The sequence below is a fragment of the Sus scrofa genome, chromosome X, assembly GCF_000003025.6.
Source record: "Sus scrofa isolate TJ Tabasco breed Duroc chromosome X, Sscrofa11.1, whole genome shotgun sequence".
Taxonomy (NCBI): Eukaryota; Metazoa; Chordata; class Mammalia; order Artiodactyla; family Suidae; genus Sus; species Sus scrofa.
In genome coordinates, this window is record NC_010461.5 from 35,691,681 (window position 1) to 35,705,487 (window position 13,807).

General features: G+C 52.6%; 1 long non-coding RNA gene across 1 annotated transcript in view; it reads right to left on the bottom strand.

Moving 5' to 3' along the window:
- Window positions 391-13,807, bottom strand: part of LOC106506944 — a 41,235-nt gene continuing 27,818 nt past the window's right edge. Inside the window, exon 5 of the long non-coding RNA XR_002340733.1 lies at window positions 391-485. This is a non-coding gene — a long non-coding RNA (uncharacterized LOC106506944). The remainder of the gene's footprint in view (window positions 486-13,807) is intronic.

Sequence of the window (13,807 nt, forward strand, 5' to 3'; positions counted from 1 at the left end):
AGAACTTTGGTTGTTCTTGAACTGAGCGCTGGCAGCCACCACTGAGGCCCGAGAGGAAGGGGTTAAAAACATCTTTCATCTCTCAGCAGCCCTTTATATAGTCTACGTGTGACTCTGAATGGTTATGGCTTTATATAGAGCGTGCTCTGTGCGGAGGGAGAAACCGCCGTAGTTAAGGGAACAAAGGCGGCTCGTCTAACGACCTGCTTTTATTTGTAGGGACCGCATCCCGGAAGGGTGGCCTTCAGGTGACATCTGCCACGTTGAGTGTGCACCTGAAAAATTACACCCGTAAACCCCAGAGATGCAAATACAAGAGGGATAGGAAGGCACACAAGTCAACGAAAGCCACTCCTGTTTATTGTTTCGGGCGTGCGGGGGGGGGGGGAGATGGGGGGGCGGGTGGCGAGAAATCACACACTTCCCTTTGGATGTTTTCACACAGAGCTGAACCTTCAAATGTCAACTTCTGCAGGGTGTTTGACCTAAAAATAGTATAATTTCTGTGTCATTTGAAAAGCTGTTTAAAATGACAGACTTAAGCCTGATTTTTCAAACATACATCTAGGACGAGAAACCCAAGTTGCATTATTTAGAGATCCAGTCGCGGGGAAAAAAAAAGCCAGCAGGCCTTCATTTTACTAAAATGTGCCCTTTCCTGTGGTTTCCGTAGGTAATGTCCGCGGGGGATGTTTTTGGCCACTAGGTCCCCTCTTTGTCCCTTGGTGATTAAGAGAACCGAGAAGGGGGGCGGGGGGAGGGAAATGAAAAGAACAGGTCGGCGGAGGCGGAGGGAGCTGGCAGCAATGGCCGAGGTCCCCCCAACCCACCTCTTGCGTCTCTGCTCGGTCTGGGAACCAGAGGGCCCAGACCTGCATTTTTCCTGCCCAGCTCTCAAAATGAGCGAAAGCCCGAGTTCTAACCCAGCACACCTCTTGGGCCAGAGGATGTCACACGCAGCCTAGCAGGCAGGCGGCCAGCAGCTCGCGGTTTGTTTAGACAGCTCAGGTCATTCCTGTCCACACCCCGGGCTGATGCGGCTTTATAAACAGAGTGGGGAATTCTGTCTCTGAAGTAACCGGGTCAGAGGGCGGGGTTCAGGTGGGAGGGGTCTGACCAGTGCTGCTCAGGGAAGGGAGACTCATTTTTCCCCAACCCGGCCCGGAAGGACCCCTGGCTGGAGGCGAGTGACTCCCCCGGTGCAGAGCCAACCGCAAGAGGCAGTCACCATCCTTGAAGAGTCTCCAAATGCGACCCTCAGTCCCAGTATCCACCAGGCTGGGCGGTCTCTGAAGGGCGGGGGCGGACTGGCCTCCCCTCCGTAGGCCCCACAAACCTTGGGGGCTCAGGCCTGGGAGGCAGGCAAGAGGTGGAGGTTCATAGCTGCCCCTGCTCAGTACTGGCTGTGACCTTGAGCAAGTCACTTAACCTTTCTGAACCTTCGTTTTTCCACATAGGGCGCTTAGACTGGCTCCAAAAGTCGGACCATGCCCGTGGCACCTGCGTTCACACCCTCCTGTGGAATGAAGGTGTGGGAGAGTCAAAGGCATTCCGGAATTCATGAAGAAACAGCCTACAATAGGGGCCCCACGGCTGAGCCACCTCTGCCCTGAGTCCAGTTTCGCACCGCATCCTACTCTTGAGGCCTGCTCATCCCCAGAGAGGTAAGCCCTTGACACATGCTTCCTACAAACAGGAATTCACAGCCACATCTTCAGTGCTCCCAAGCTGCCCCCAACCCGGGGCATTTACCAAGGCATTGCTGGCCACCCATTCTCCCCGACTCTGCCTCCAGCCGCCCTCTGCTTCCCGAGATGGGAAGGGTTTCCAGGGAGAGCCCGGGGCCTCGAGCTGCGGTGCCAAACCAGCGCCAAACCAGCGCCAAACCGTGGGGAAGAAGCAAACCCGCCGCCCTCTCCCTGCCTGCACTTCACCAGTGGGTTCGTTTCAAAGCCTGTGGGTGTATTTCAATGAGAACAACATGAAAACATGGGCGGATTCTTTTCTCTCTAAAAGAAAAAAGCTGAAACAATAAGCTGAAGTAATAACAAGGCAGAATGTGGACATCTGCTCCCCGCCCAGAATGATTCCCCGGCTCCTTCCTTCCCTGCGCCTTGTCACGCCCCTCCCCCCAAGGCATGGATTGCCAAAAAAGCCCAAATTAATTCACCTGCCTTGACGAGGCATTGCTACCTGCTGTTGTGTTGCCTGCTACTTATTTGTTCATTCATTAAACTAAAAGGCAGGGCGCCCTTCCTAGGTGCGGGGTGCTGTGTGTCGGGGGGCTGTGAAGGCTTCATTTTCAACAAGCCTTTAAGGAAGCCTGCAGTCTAATGGGGGAGCTGAGACAAGCCCATTAATAACTGTGATACAGGGAGAAACGAGGCGAGGCAGAGATGCGGGAAGCGCTGGAGAAGAAAAAAAGAACATTTGTTTATGTGTGTTGGGGGCGAGAAGTGATGGGCAGGAAGGCTTCATGTTGGAGGTGACTTCCACCTGCGCATTAAAGTCTGGGTGAGGTTACACAAGCATGACTGGAAAGGAAAGCCTTCCGGGCCGAGGACATTGAGTGAGGAGGGGTACCGAGACAGCAGGCGGGGCAGCAAGGGTCCCAAGGCCAGCCATACTGAATGGGAGCCTGCGGGGGGGCAATGGCGGAGAAGGCCAGCAAATGGATGGAAGAGGACCCAAAGGATGTAGAAAGACTGGGGTGTTTGGAGTTTATTTGGTGGGTTCTTTGCCAGGGAGGGTGTAGAGTCATTTGTCTGTCTCCGTTCAGAGCCATTCGCTGCCCCTCTCTTGCTCTGCTCCGTGTGGCAGGGAACTACATTTCCCAGGCTGCTTTGCGACTGGCCTCGATTCAGCCAATGGGAGATACCAGAGGGAGCTAGGCAGGCAGAAAGGGGGAGAAACCAGGGTGTTTCTCCCCCACTCCCTTTGCCTTGGGCGGCATCCCCAGCATCAGTTGCTTCTCCCACATCTCCTCCGTGGCTCCGGCTCCTGTCAGCTGACTGTGGCTCCCAGGTCACTAGAACACGTCCTCTCCCCTTGTCCCTCCAGCCCCAGGGATGCCAGCAGCTTCCTGCTGTTACCAGTCTCTGAGTTGCCAACCTCACCATGCCCTGTTTGGCTTTTTGGCTCCCCTGGAGCCTATGAAGTCAGTTTCCTGGATTAAATTCCTTATGTTTCAATACCTAGAGAGGTTTCTGCTTTCTTGGCTAGACCCTCACTAATACAGGGTAATTGGATCCCATTTGGCTTCAGAGGGCTCACGTTGGCTGCAGCAGGCCCGATTCACAGTGTTTGCAGCCTCCCAGGGGAAAGGCGAGAAAGGGTGGGGGAGCCCTGAAGTGGGGCTGAGGCATGAGACTAGACAAGGGAAGACGCAGAAAGAGCCCCAGAAGTGACGCAGCAGGACCTCACAGAGGCGTGGGATGTGGGCACGAAGATGACGCTTGAACCCCCCGGGGGAATGGCTGGGCCACCCACAGAGATGGGAAGGGGGTGGGGGAGAGAAGCTGAACTGCAAAGGAGCTGATGAGCTGGACTTTTCTTTATGCGCTCTCCTTTTTTATTGCTTTTTTCTTTAACTAATCCATGCACTCGGCTCTTGGGCTTTCCCTCATCGATTTTGGATTGAGGAGATTGATGGAGGAGACCTCTGCAGGGAGCAAGAACCGGGAGATGGGAGAGGAGACTGGGAGGCGGAGAACACCTTGGGGCCCTAGGAGGGGGTGGGGAAGGCAGAGGGAGAAGGGCCCCACGAGGCAGAGGGTCTGAGCAGCGAGCAGGAGCCACGGGGAGGAGGCAAGAGAGCAGCAGGACAGCCCGTGGGCTGTCGGGGGTCAGCAGGAAGCTGCATCAGGAGCGCGGTGGAGGTCTCGGTGTGAAGGCAGCAGACACAGAGGCCTGGTGACACGCAGCCTGGCAGAGAGAGAAAAGGGCAGGAAGGCGGGGCAGGCTTGCTCTCCGACAGGGTAGATCTGCGCCTGTGGGAAAGGACCCAACGAAGAGCAAAAGGGCTCAAAGATGCCAGGGCGAGTTCATTCATTCGTTTGGTCCGCCATTCACTCGGCAAGTATTTACCCCATGCTTCTATGGGCCAAGCACTGTTTTGAGCTCTGGAGATGGAACAGTGCAGCAAAGGAGTGAAAAGTCCCCGCCAGCTTAGAGCTTCTGTTTGAATGAAGGGAGACAGACGATAAATAAAAATACATCCAATGTGTCCCACTGCACGGGTCGGTAATGGCTGTGTAGGAAGCGGGTGGAGGGCAGGAACCAAGACGGGGAGGAGGGGTTGTGCTTTCAGTAGGGGGGCTGGAGAGGGCCTGGCTGGAGAGGAGAGCTAAGGAGGTGAGCCGGGAAGCCGGGAGGATATCCGGAGGGAGTGCACCCCAGGCAGAGGGAATAGTCAGCGCAAAGGCCCTGAGGTAGGAGGTGTGCTCCCCACAGTCCCACCCCTTGTGTCCCGGAAATGACAGGCCAGTGTGGCTGGAGCAGGTCGGAGAGGGGCACGGTGCAGGACCCGAGGTCAGGACGGTAGGGAGGAGGGCCCAGACCAGGGAGGCCTTGTCAGTCAGCGTAAGGACTTGAGCTTTGATCTGCGGGAAATGGGGAGCCGTGGGAGGGCCTTCAGCTAGAGGGTGGTGTGATCTGACCCAGGGTAGTGACTGAAGAAGGGAGCCAAGTCATCTGAAGGCTGGTGGGAACCACTGCCCCGGAGGGCCATGCTGCCTTCATGCCAGGGTCTCCAGGCTCCCCACTGGCCTGTCAGAGGGGCAGCCTGCAGACGGGGGCAACATGAAGGTACCACCCACAGCCTGACCCTGTCCCGGAGCCCATTCTCTTTTGTCCTACACCCACCCATCAGCATTTGTGGGACTCAATAGCGACCCGTCACCCCCTCACTCTTCAGACAGCCTGCCCCGGGAAGGCGCTGGTTGTGGCTTCTACCAAATTCCTCCTGGTAATGGAACCCACAGAGCCAGGGCAGTCAACCCTATAACCGCGGCTGGCTATGCTTCATTCTACAGCTTCAGCCAAACCTCTTCCCCCAGTCTTACTGGGCCTCCACAAGAGTGTATATCTCTATGGCCAGGTACACAGACCTATTAGACTGCTCCTTCACAACAGGAGCTTCTTATAGCCTGAGATAGCAATTTCCCCTCGGAACTCTGAGAACAACAACATTCCCTGGTGGGCACTCAACAGCACCAAAGGTGGCCATGTTGGACCCGGCAGCCATGTTGGAATTGGTGGCCCTGTTGGAAACGGTACATCCCAAAGCAGGCGCTGAGGTCTCATCGCTATGGACTGAGCTCCTTGTAGAAATGGTGCTGCCTTTCTCTGTCCTCACAACTCCAAACTCTCAGTCTCAGGGAGCCCAGGTGGACTCAGCTGGGTAGGAAAGCCATCACTCTCAGCTTGAGAGTCTGTTCCTAAACCCTCTGAAACAATAAAGTTTAGTCTCCCTGCTTGCCTTATGAAAGTTGACACTTTTGTACTCTACATAAAGTTGAATGTTAAAAATAATAGCTTTTGTGTTGGAGTATACACTTTCAATATTCATTTTCTACGCTTCGGGATAAAATATATGACCATTAAGTCACTACAATAAGTTGAAAAACAAGATTACTGCTTTCACATCCTGTGTGAGTTGCTAATAATCTCGCTGTTATCCTGACATTATGGTCAAGAGATATTGCTTTTAAAGTTATTGGGATGGAATGAACCCAACATGCTGGGTGTTTTGAAAGAGAAGAGGGAGGAGGGGAGACTATGATGGGGGGGTGGGGGTGGTATCTGTTTCTAATTTTTGCTACGTAGAACCTCAAACCTATGCAAAAGTCAAGGACGTCTTATAAGGAACGGCTGGGACCCATCGCCAGCTTCAACAACCTGCAACCCAGGACTGGTCCTGCCCTGCTCATCCCAACCCCAGGATGCAAGCCCCAGACACCACGTACTTCATTCGCATGATACTGGGTTTTGTTAATAACGTAGAGGGTTTTTGTCAATAACGTTTCGGTTTATGTCGAGGGGTAGGATCTCTGTTGGCAGCCTTTCCTCTCTGCTTGGCTGAAACCAAGAGATGAACGTCAACCCAGTCCATCCCCAGGAGGCCCAGGACATAAGTCGGTTTCCAGACCTGGGCAGCCTGGACCTTTGCTGCAGCTCGAACAGAAGGAGTGTCTGTGGTGGATGAGGGGATCAGGGCTGGGGGGCGACATGCAAGGCCTTGCTCAAGTGCCCACTGGACCCCCCCCCCATAGGAAGAACACTCCATCTGTAAGAAATGACCTTTGGAGAGAAACTCATCTGATCGCATCATTTCGCATCTGCATAAAATTATTCATGGGGTTTTCCACGGCCCTCAGGAGTGAGGCCACAATGGCCTTGTGAGCTCCAGCTCTGACGTCTGCCCCCCACACCACCCCACCTCCATCTCCCCCGAGGGCCTCCCCTGTCTCACTGAACAGGTTGCTCCAGGAGGCGCCCTGGCTGGGTTCCTGGCGCCACATCCCAGCATGTTCACAGCCACCCATCTCTCCCCCTGGAACACACCCATCCCTTCCCCACCAGCTACACACCTCCTGGTCCTTCAAAGCTCAGCTTTTGTCCCCTCCTCCAGGAAGCCTTTATTGGACTCCTCAAGAAAAGCCATCCTCAGACTTCTTGTTGTGGCTCAACCCAACTAGTATCCATGAGGAATGAAAGTTCGATCCCTGGCCTCACTCAGTGGATTAAGGATCCGGCATTGCCGTGAGCTGTGGTGTAGGTCACAGACGCAGCTCCGATCCCGAGTTGCTGTGGCTGTGGTGCAGGCCGGCAGCTGCAGCTCCGATGAGACCCCTAGCCTGGGAACCTCCATGTGCTGCAGGTGTGGCCCTAAAATCACAAAAGACAAAACAGTAAAAGAAAAAGAAAGGGGTTGGAGTCAGACGGTTCTGCATTCAAACCCTAACTCTACAACTAACTGTCTGACCTTGATTAGTTGAACCCTCTGCACGTCAGTGTCCTCACCTGTAAAACAGAGATGTCAACTCTATCCTATCAGATTGTTCTGAGGATACAATCATGTGTGTCATTTAGATTCCCACTGGCTCCGTTACAGAAAACCCAGCAAACCATGCCTTAAAGAAGTAAGAGATGTGTGTGCTTCCCACGGAAAGAAAGGAAGAGTGTGGCTATCTAGGACTAGGATGGCAGCCCAGCAATACCCTTGAAGACCAGATTTCTGCTGCCTTCTCTAGCATCTGCAGTCTGTGGGGGTTTGTCCCCATGATCACAGTGTGGCTGCTGAACCTCCAGGCATGAGTCTGCATTCCAGACAGAAAGTGAGGGAGGCAAGGAAGACAAAGGGCTAAAGGGGCATGCCAACCAAAATGGCCCTGTGCCTAAGACTTTATTTTACATACATCGGCAGTATCTTTGTCACATGAGTACCACCAGCTGCACGGAAGCCTGGGAGAGCACAGAATTGTGCTCTCCAGCCTCTATAACAGAGGAGAACAAGGGAGAAGGCAGTGTGTATGGCCCATCCACCATGTCTGCCACCTGCCATGTCAGATAGGCCAAAACTTCAAGGACAGTCCCAGTTTAAATCTATATCTATATATATTTGATAAATGCTTTCCCCAGCTTATGTTGTGGAAGAAAACATTTCAGACAAAGCATGAGATCCCATGTGTATCTGCAGCCGTTTGAGTCACCGTGATTGCTCTAAACCCTACGGCAGAATTTCCCCACCACTGGTTAGATTGGAGATTTGGAAAGACAAGTGTGAATATCCTGGAATCTGAGTCCACCGCCTCCTCCCCTAAGGCTGGGATCACCAGCAGAGATTCCAGATCCTACAAAGGGAGTTGTGAAACCTCATCCCAGCACCCTGGGAAGCCATCCAAAATCTGCAATGCCGGCCATGAACTGGGGACGTTCAAAGTTGCCGGGCTGTGGCAGAAGTGGCCTCGGCCTCGGGGAACCAGCTGGCACCTCCGAACACCTTCCCAGACCACAGCTGTTGGCTGACCCGACACGCAGGCTCACAGAAATGGAGGGGTGCCCATCCCCAGAGGGGTCAGCTCGACGCCCCCCAGCCTTCCCACACACCAGGCCCCCTTTTGAAAAGGTCCCCCAGTTCTCCTTTTGCTGCATTTTTAGTATCTCTCAAAAATAGTGCATAATGACATAAAGCAACTAGGAATTCTCTAAGGCTTGGTAATACGGTATTTTCATCACCGCAGCACTGTAGGCATTTTGGAAAATAGTCACATTACCAAGTGCAAGACAGGGTATTTGTTCAGGCCCACATACGCAAACTGCCTGGCCCAGATATGGATTGCAGGACCCTTCCTAGAATCAGACAGCCTAGGTATTGAGTAATAGAAGTCAGATGCCACAGAATTCCAGGAGCTGAGGGTGGGAGAAGGCTCCCAGGGTAATAGCTGAGAAAGACAGAGTAGCCATCAGCGAAGCCAGCGCCGCAGCCAGGGGTCAGGTCGGAGAAAATGGCCTCCAAAAGCCCTCTCGGGAGAGGTATGAGATTGAACTTAATCTGTCCAAAAAGGCCTGAAACCAAATAATGAAGCTGTGGCCTGATGCATTCTGTAGTTCCTTGATGAATGACTGTCCCTGCATTTTTTTTTTTTTTTTTTTTCAGGGCTGTACCCTCAGCATATGGAAGTTCCCAGGCTAGGGGTCAAATCAGAGCTGAGCTGCCAGCCTACGCCACAGCCATGGTAATGCCAGGTCCAAGCTGCATCTGCGACCCACACAGCAGCTGTGACAAGGCGGCATCTTTTAACCCACTGAGCAAGGCCAGTGATCAAACCCTCATCCTTATGGATACTGGTTTCAGCTGAGCCACAACAGGGACTCTGAATGGCCCCCGTCTTAAAGGTGTCCGATCCTCCCCCCATCCCCCACCCCCGCCCACCACCTACACACAGACACACACACCCCGCCCCACGCCTCATCTCTTGGTGCTTTGCAAGCCGGGCTGTCTTTCTTCCCTCCCCCGCTACATTCGGTCTGTTCTCAGGGCCTACAGCTCCGAGGCGCTTCTGTGCTCCAGGGTGCTTCTGGCCCTTCTGCTCAGATCAGCTGGGGCCTAGTACGGCCTGGCCATTTTGCCAGCAAGAAACGACCAGGTAACAACACAGATGGCAAGAAACTCCGGGACACACACCCACCAGCCAGCCACGCAGAAGCCCCTTTTGCACGTGGAAAATGCTGCAAGGCCTCCATCCCCACCCTGGTCCAGGCCTCAGGGGCCTCCTAACAGGTCTCCCTGCTTTCCAGCTTCCTTTTGCAAACTGTTTCCCTGCAGTTCTTTCTAAATGTACCATTTATCACAGCAACTCTCTCCTTAAAAATGCTTGGCTGGCATCCCACTGACAAAGCCCTGAACTGAAAAGGGCCCCGAGACCCTGGCAGGCTAGGCTCCACCCCCTCCGGGCCCCTCCATCCCGCCTCAGCGCCTTTGCACGACCCTTCCTGGAAAGCCCTAGATGAACCCTAGATGGTGCTCATCTAGTTAACCCCTTCTTACTCTTTCAGTTTCACTTCGAATGTGGCTTCTGCAGGGTAGACCTCTTAGACGCCTCAGACCACGCCAGGGCCATTATCACATCTCAGTCACCCCGATGTCATGGCCGCATGGCAGATGGCCAGTTTATACACTGGTAGGTCACCTGGTGGCTGGGCCTCCCTTAGATGTTCAGTTCCAAGAACCCAGAGACGGGGTCTATCGGCTTCATCTGTGTAGGCCCAGTGCCAATCGCTACCTCCTACCGGATCGCTGCCCAATACATATTTATTGAGGGCATTAAGGTAGAAATAAAAATGTTCGTTTTCGATTATTTTTCCTAATTTTAAAGTGTAATACGGTCTTTTAGAAAGTGCTTTAAAAAGTTAAATCAACCACATTTCTAGAGATAAGCACTGAGAAGAGGCTTCCGTCTTTCCACCATTTATTCTTTTTGTTTTACTAAACGGAGATTCTATTGACTATACAGTATAAAGCATTATAGAACAATTATTTCTCAAAAGACGTGTATATCCCCTTCCCTCTATTCTTTTTTCTGTCACTTTCTGCTCGGGTTTAACAATAACTTGTAGTCACCGTGGAAAATTTGGAAATTACCAAAAAAAAAGTATAAAAAAGAAATGTAAATTACCTATAATTGCAAGGTAAGGATTTCCCACTGGTACCATAGCACCTGCTTTCTTTTAGTATTTTTTTTTCCTATGTTTCAATTCCACTGTATTTATTTATTTATTTTTTGTCTTTTGTCTTTTCAGGGCCACACCTGCGGCATATGGAGGTTCCCAGGCCAGGGGTCCAGTTGGAGCTACAGCTGCCGGCCTTCACCACAGCCACAGCAACGCGGGATCGGAGCCACGTCTGCGACCTAGACCACAGCTCACGGCAATGCCGGATCCTTCACCCACTGAGCGAGGTCAGGGATCGAACCCCCAGCCTCATGGTTCCCCGTCGGATTCCTTTCCCCTGCGCCACCCCGGGAACTCCGCACTGTATTTATTTCTGATAAAATCACAGGCTCACCACATTTCCAGGTACTCGCCACCAAGAGAGAGCGTTTCTGGTGGGATTTTACCTGGGCCCCTCCACTTGGCAATCTGTTTAAAGAGAAGGGTGACCTCTGGATGGGCGGGGCCCTAGTAGCCCCTCCCCCACCTCCCCCGCCCCAGGCTCCCCTGGCCTTTTGTGTGCCTCAGGCCTCCCATGGAAGCCCGGGGAAGGGTGCGCTTTTGTAACCTAATCACCTTCATCCCCTGTCCCAGCAGTTTTCCTTAACAAGGTCAAATTTATGTGCCCCAAAGGGAACCCGAGCCCCTGCGTCCCCCACCTGGAGCCCACCCACGGCCACCCCCCAAAGCCACAGGCCACTGACAAGGGTCTGCTGAACTAGATAAATCTGAAGCCGTCCCTGGTGTCAGGTCGGAAACTCCACCTCTCTGAGTTCTGGGGACACAAGACAGGGAGTCATAAACAGGAAGCATTTCCACCGCGCCTAGTGGAAGGCAGGCGGGGCTGCTGGATGGATTCAAGCCTGAAAAATAAAAGGTGCTGGGTGAGCGCTCCAGGCCCCCTCAGCCACGGTACTCTCGCTCTGCAGGGTGACAGTGCTCCTTGCTGCATGGACTTGGCAGTTGGGTGAAGACAGGGTGGTTATGACGCTCAGCTCAGCTGGAGGGCAGAGAGGTGCCCTGACCCGGTGAGGTGAGTGGGCAGCACAGGCACCCAGATATATTGGGAAGGAAAGTAGCCCCAACCGCCACCAAAGCCTGAGTCGTTTTTTGTCTTTTGTCTTTTTTTTTTTTTTTTTTTTTTTTTCATGCAGAAGTTCCCTGGCCAGGGATCAAACCCAAAGCCACAGCAGCAACCCGAACCACTACAGTGACAACACCAGATCCTTAATCTGCTGCACCACCAGGGAACTCACGGGTCTTTAATGGTAGGAACCTGGCTATCAGCCTAGAGCCACAGGGGAAGGCCAGAGGCCCCATGCCCCTCACTCAAGCCTCCGGACAATGCCTTCCTGGAGTAACAGAACACAGGAAAAATGAATTTCCCGGCCCAGCCATCCAGTTCCTAGAACTACGCCTCTCAGGAAGCAATGCTTCCGGGAGGGTTCTGCTCACCCCCAACAATACTTGGACAAAAGACTGGTGGGGAGAAGAGGTAGAGGTGAGGAAGAAGAAGAGCATCATGGCAACAGCTGGCAGGGATCCCCTCTGACGGCCACTTCCCTCGTGGAGCATCAGTCCCAAGTACCCACCTCCAGTCACGCCTTCTGCCACCTCTGGTCAAATCCCATCCCCTGGCTGTGATCCAGGTTTGTTATCTATGATTCCTTCCTGAAGCCACTCGTAGAACCAGGGCATCAGAACCACAACAGATTTTATGGAGTTCCCTGGTGGCTTAGTGGGTTAAGGACCTGGCCTTGTCACTGCCGTGGCTCAGATCACTACTATGGTGTGGGTTTGATCCCGGGCCAGGGAACTTCCTCATGCCACAGGTACGGCCAAAAAAACCAAAAAACAAAACCGTATCGGATATAGTTCCCTGTGCTATACAGTAAATCCTTATTGGTGATCTATTTCATGCAGAGTAGTGCGTATCTGTTAAACTCCTAATTTACCCATTCCTCCCCTAGTCCCTTTCCCCTCTGGTAACCGTAAGATTATTTTCTCTGACTGTGAATCCATTTCTATTTTGTAGATAAGCTCATTTGTATCATTTTTAGGTCCCATACACAAGTGATATCACATGATATGTATCTTTGTCTGACTTCACTTAGTATGATAATCTCTAGGTACCGTATGTTTTCTAATTCAACCAAAATAGATGTTTGAGCACCTGCTATGTGCTAGGACATGTGCTAGGCGCCTGAACCTCAAGAAAAGATGGTCCTTAGCTTCAGCAGCTCAGAGTCCAGTGGAAGAAGGAGACAAAGAAAAAGAGGCTGTGAAGGGAAGCACTGGGTGTCATGGGACAGGAAGGATATAGAGGTGACATACATATCAGGGAAAGCTTCGTGGAGGCGGTGACCTCTGAATGGGATCTTAAGGCATGAGTAGGAGTTACTGCATAAGAAAGATGAGATGGGAGTTCCCGTCGTGGCTCAGTGGTTAAGGAATCCAACTAGGAACCATGAGGTTGCAGGTTCGATCCCTGGCCTTGTGCAGTGGGTTAAGGATTCGGCGTTGCCGTGAGCTGTGGTGTAGGTTGCAGACACGGCTCGGATCCCGTGTTGCTGTGGCTCAGGTGTAGGCAGGTGGCCACAGCTCTGACTGGACCCTTAGCCTGGGAACCTCCATATGCAGCGGGAGCAGCCCAAGAAATGGCAAAAAGACAAAAGAAATAAAAAAGAAAGATGATGAGATGGGATGGCGTGGGATGGCAGGGGAGGCATGGGAAAGGAGCTGGAGGCCGTGGACGTGGAAACCCGAGTGAGTCAGGGGTCAGCGGTAGAGAACAGGACCCCCTCCAGCTAGTTGCAACCGAAAGGAATTGATTCCTTGCAGGGTAGTAAGATGTTAACAGGCTTATTTGGAGGGCTGATGAGACCTACTCAATGCTGAGCTTCCAGGAAAGTCCCCTAAAGCCACACCACAGCACTGAGCTGTCATGATCAGGGAGCCATTACGCACGCAATCAGAAGCCACCGCCTCAGCATGAGCCACATCAGCAAAATGCATGCCTCTCTCTGTCTTTCCCTGTGACCCAAAGTCAGCTTTCACACGAGGCCGTCTGATTGGCTGAACCTAATCACACCTGGAACCTTAGCTGCAAGGGAGTCTGGGAAATGCCCTATGTAGCTCTCGAAGAGAGGGCGCAACGGATGCTGCATATCAATTCACCATCGCTTTCTTCAAAGTGCACTTAAGGAAAGCCAGTTCGGCGTGTCTTTAGGGTTTACCTTCCCAGAAAATATCCTCGGCTCTTACAGCTTCTTTTTCCTGTCTCTCTCCTGGCGCCACCACCCCCTACTTCTGAGCGTGCCACAGGCACTCCTTAAAGACGTCCCAAAAGCCTAAGCTTATTAACCGGCCGCCTCGCTGCTTGATCTCTGGGGTGGGCAGGTATCAAGATGAATAAAGGCCACTTTTTTTTTTTTTTTTCTGGTCTTGCCTGGAATAAATTGCTACTTTCTTGAACGCACAGAAGGATGTATTATTACGAAGGGGTTCTATATTATTACTGAGAACAATTATTCAGAAGCCAGAAGCCTAGAGCTGACGAGGTTATATTCTCTGAGGAGAAATTCCAGAAGCCATT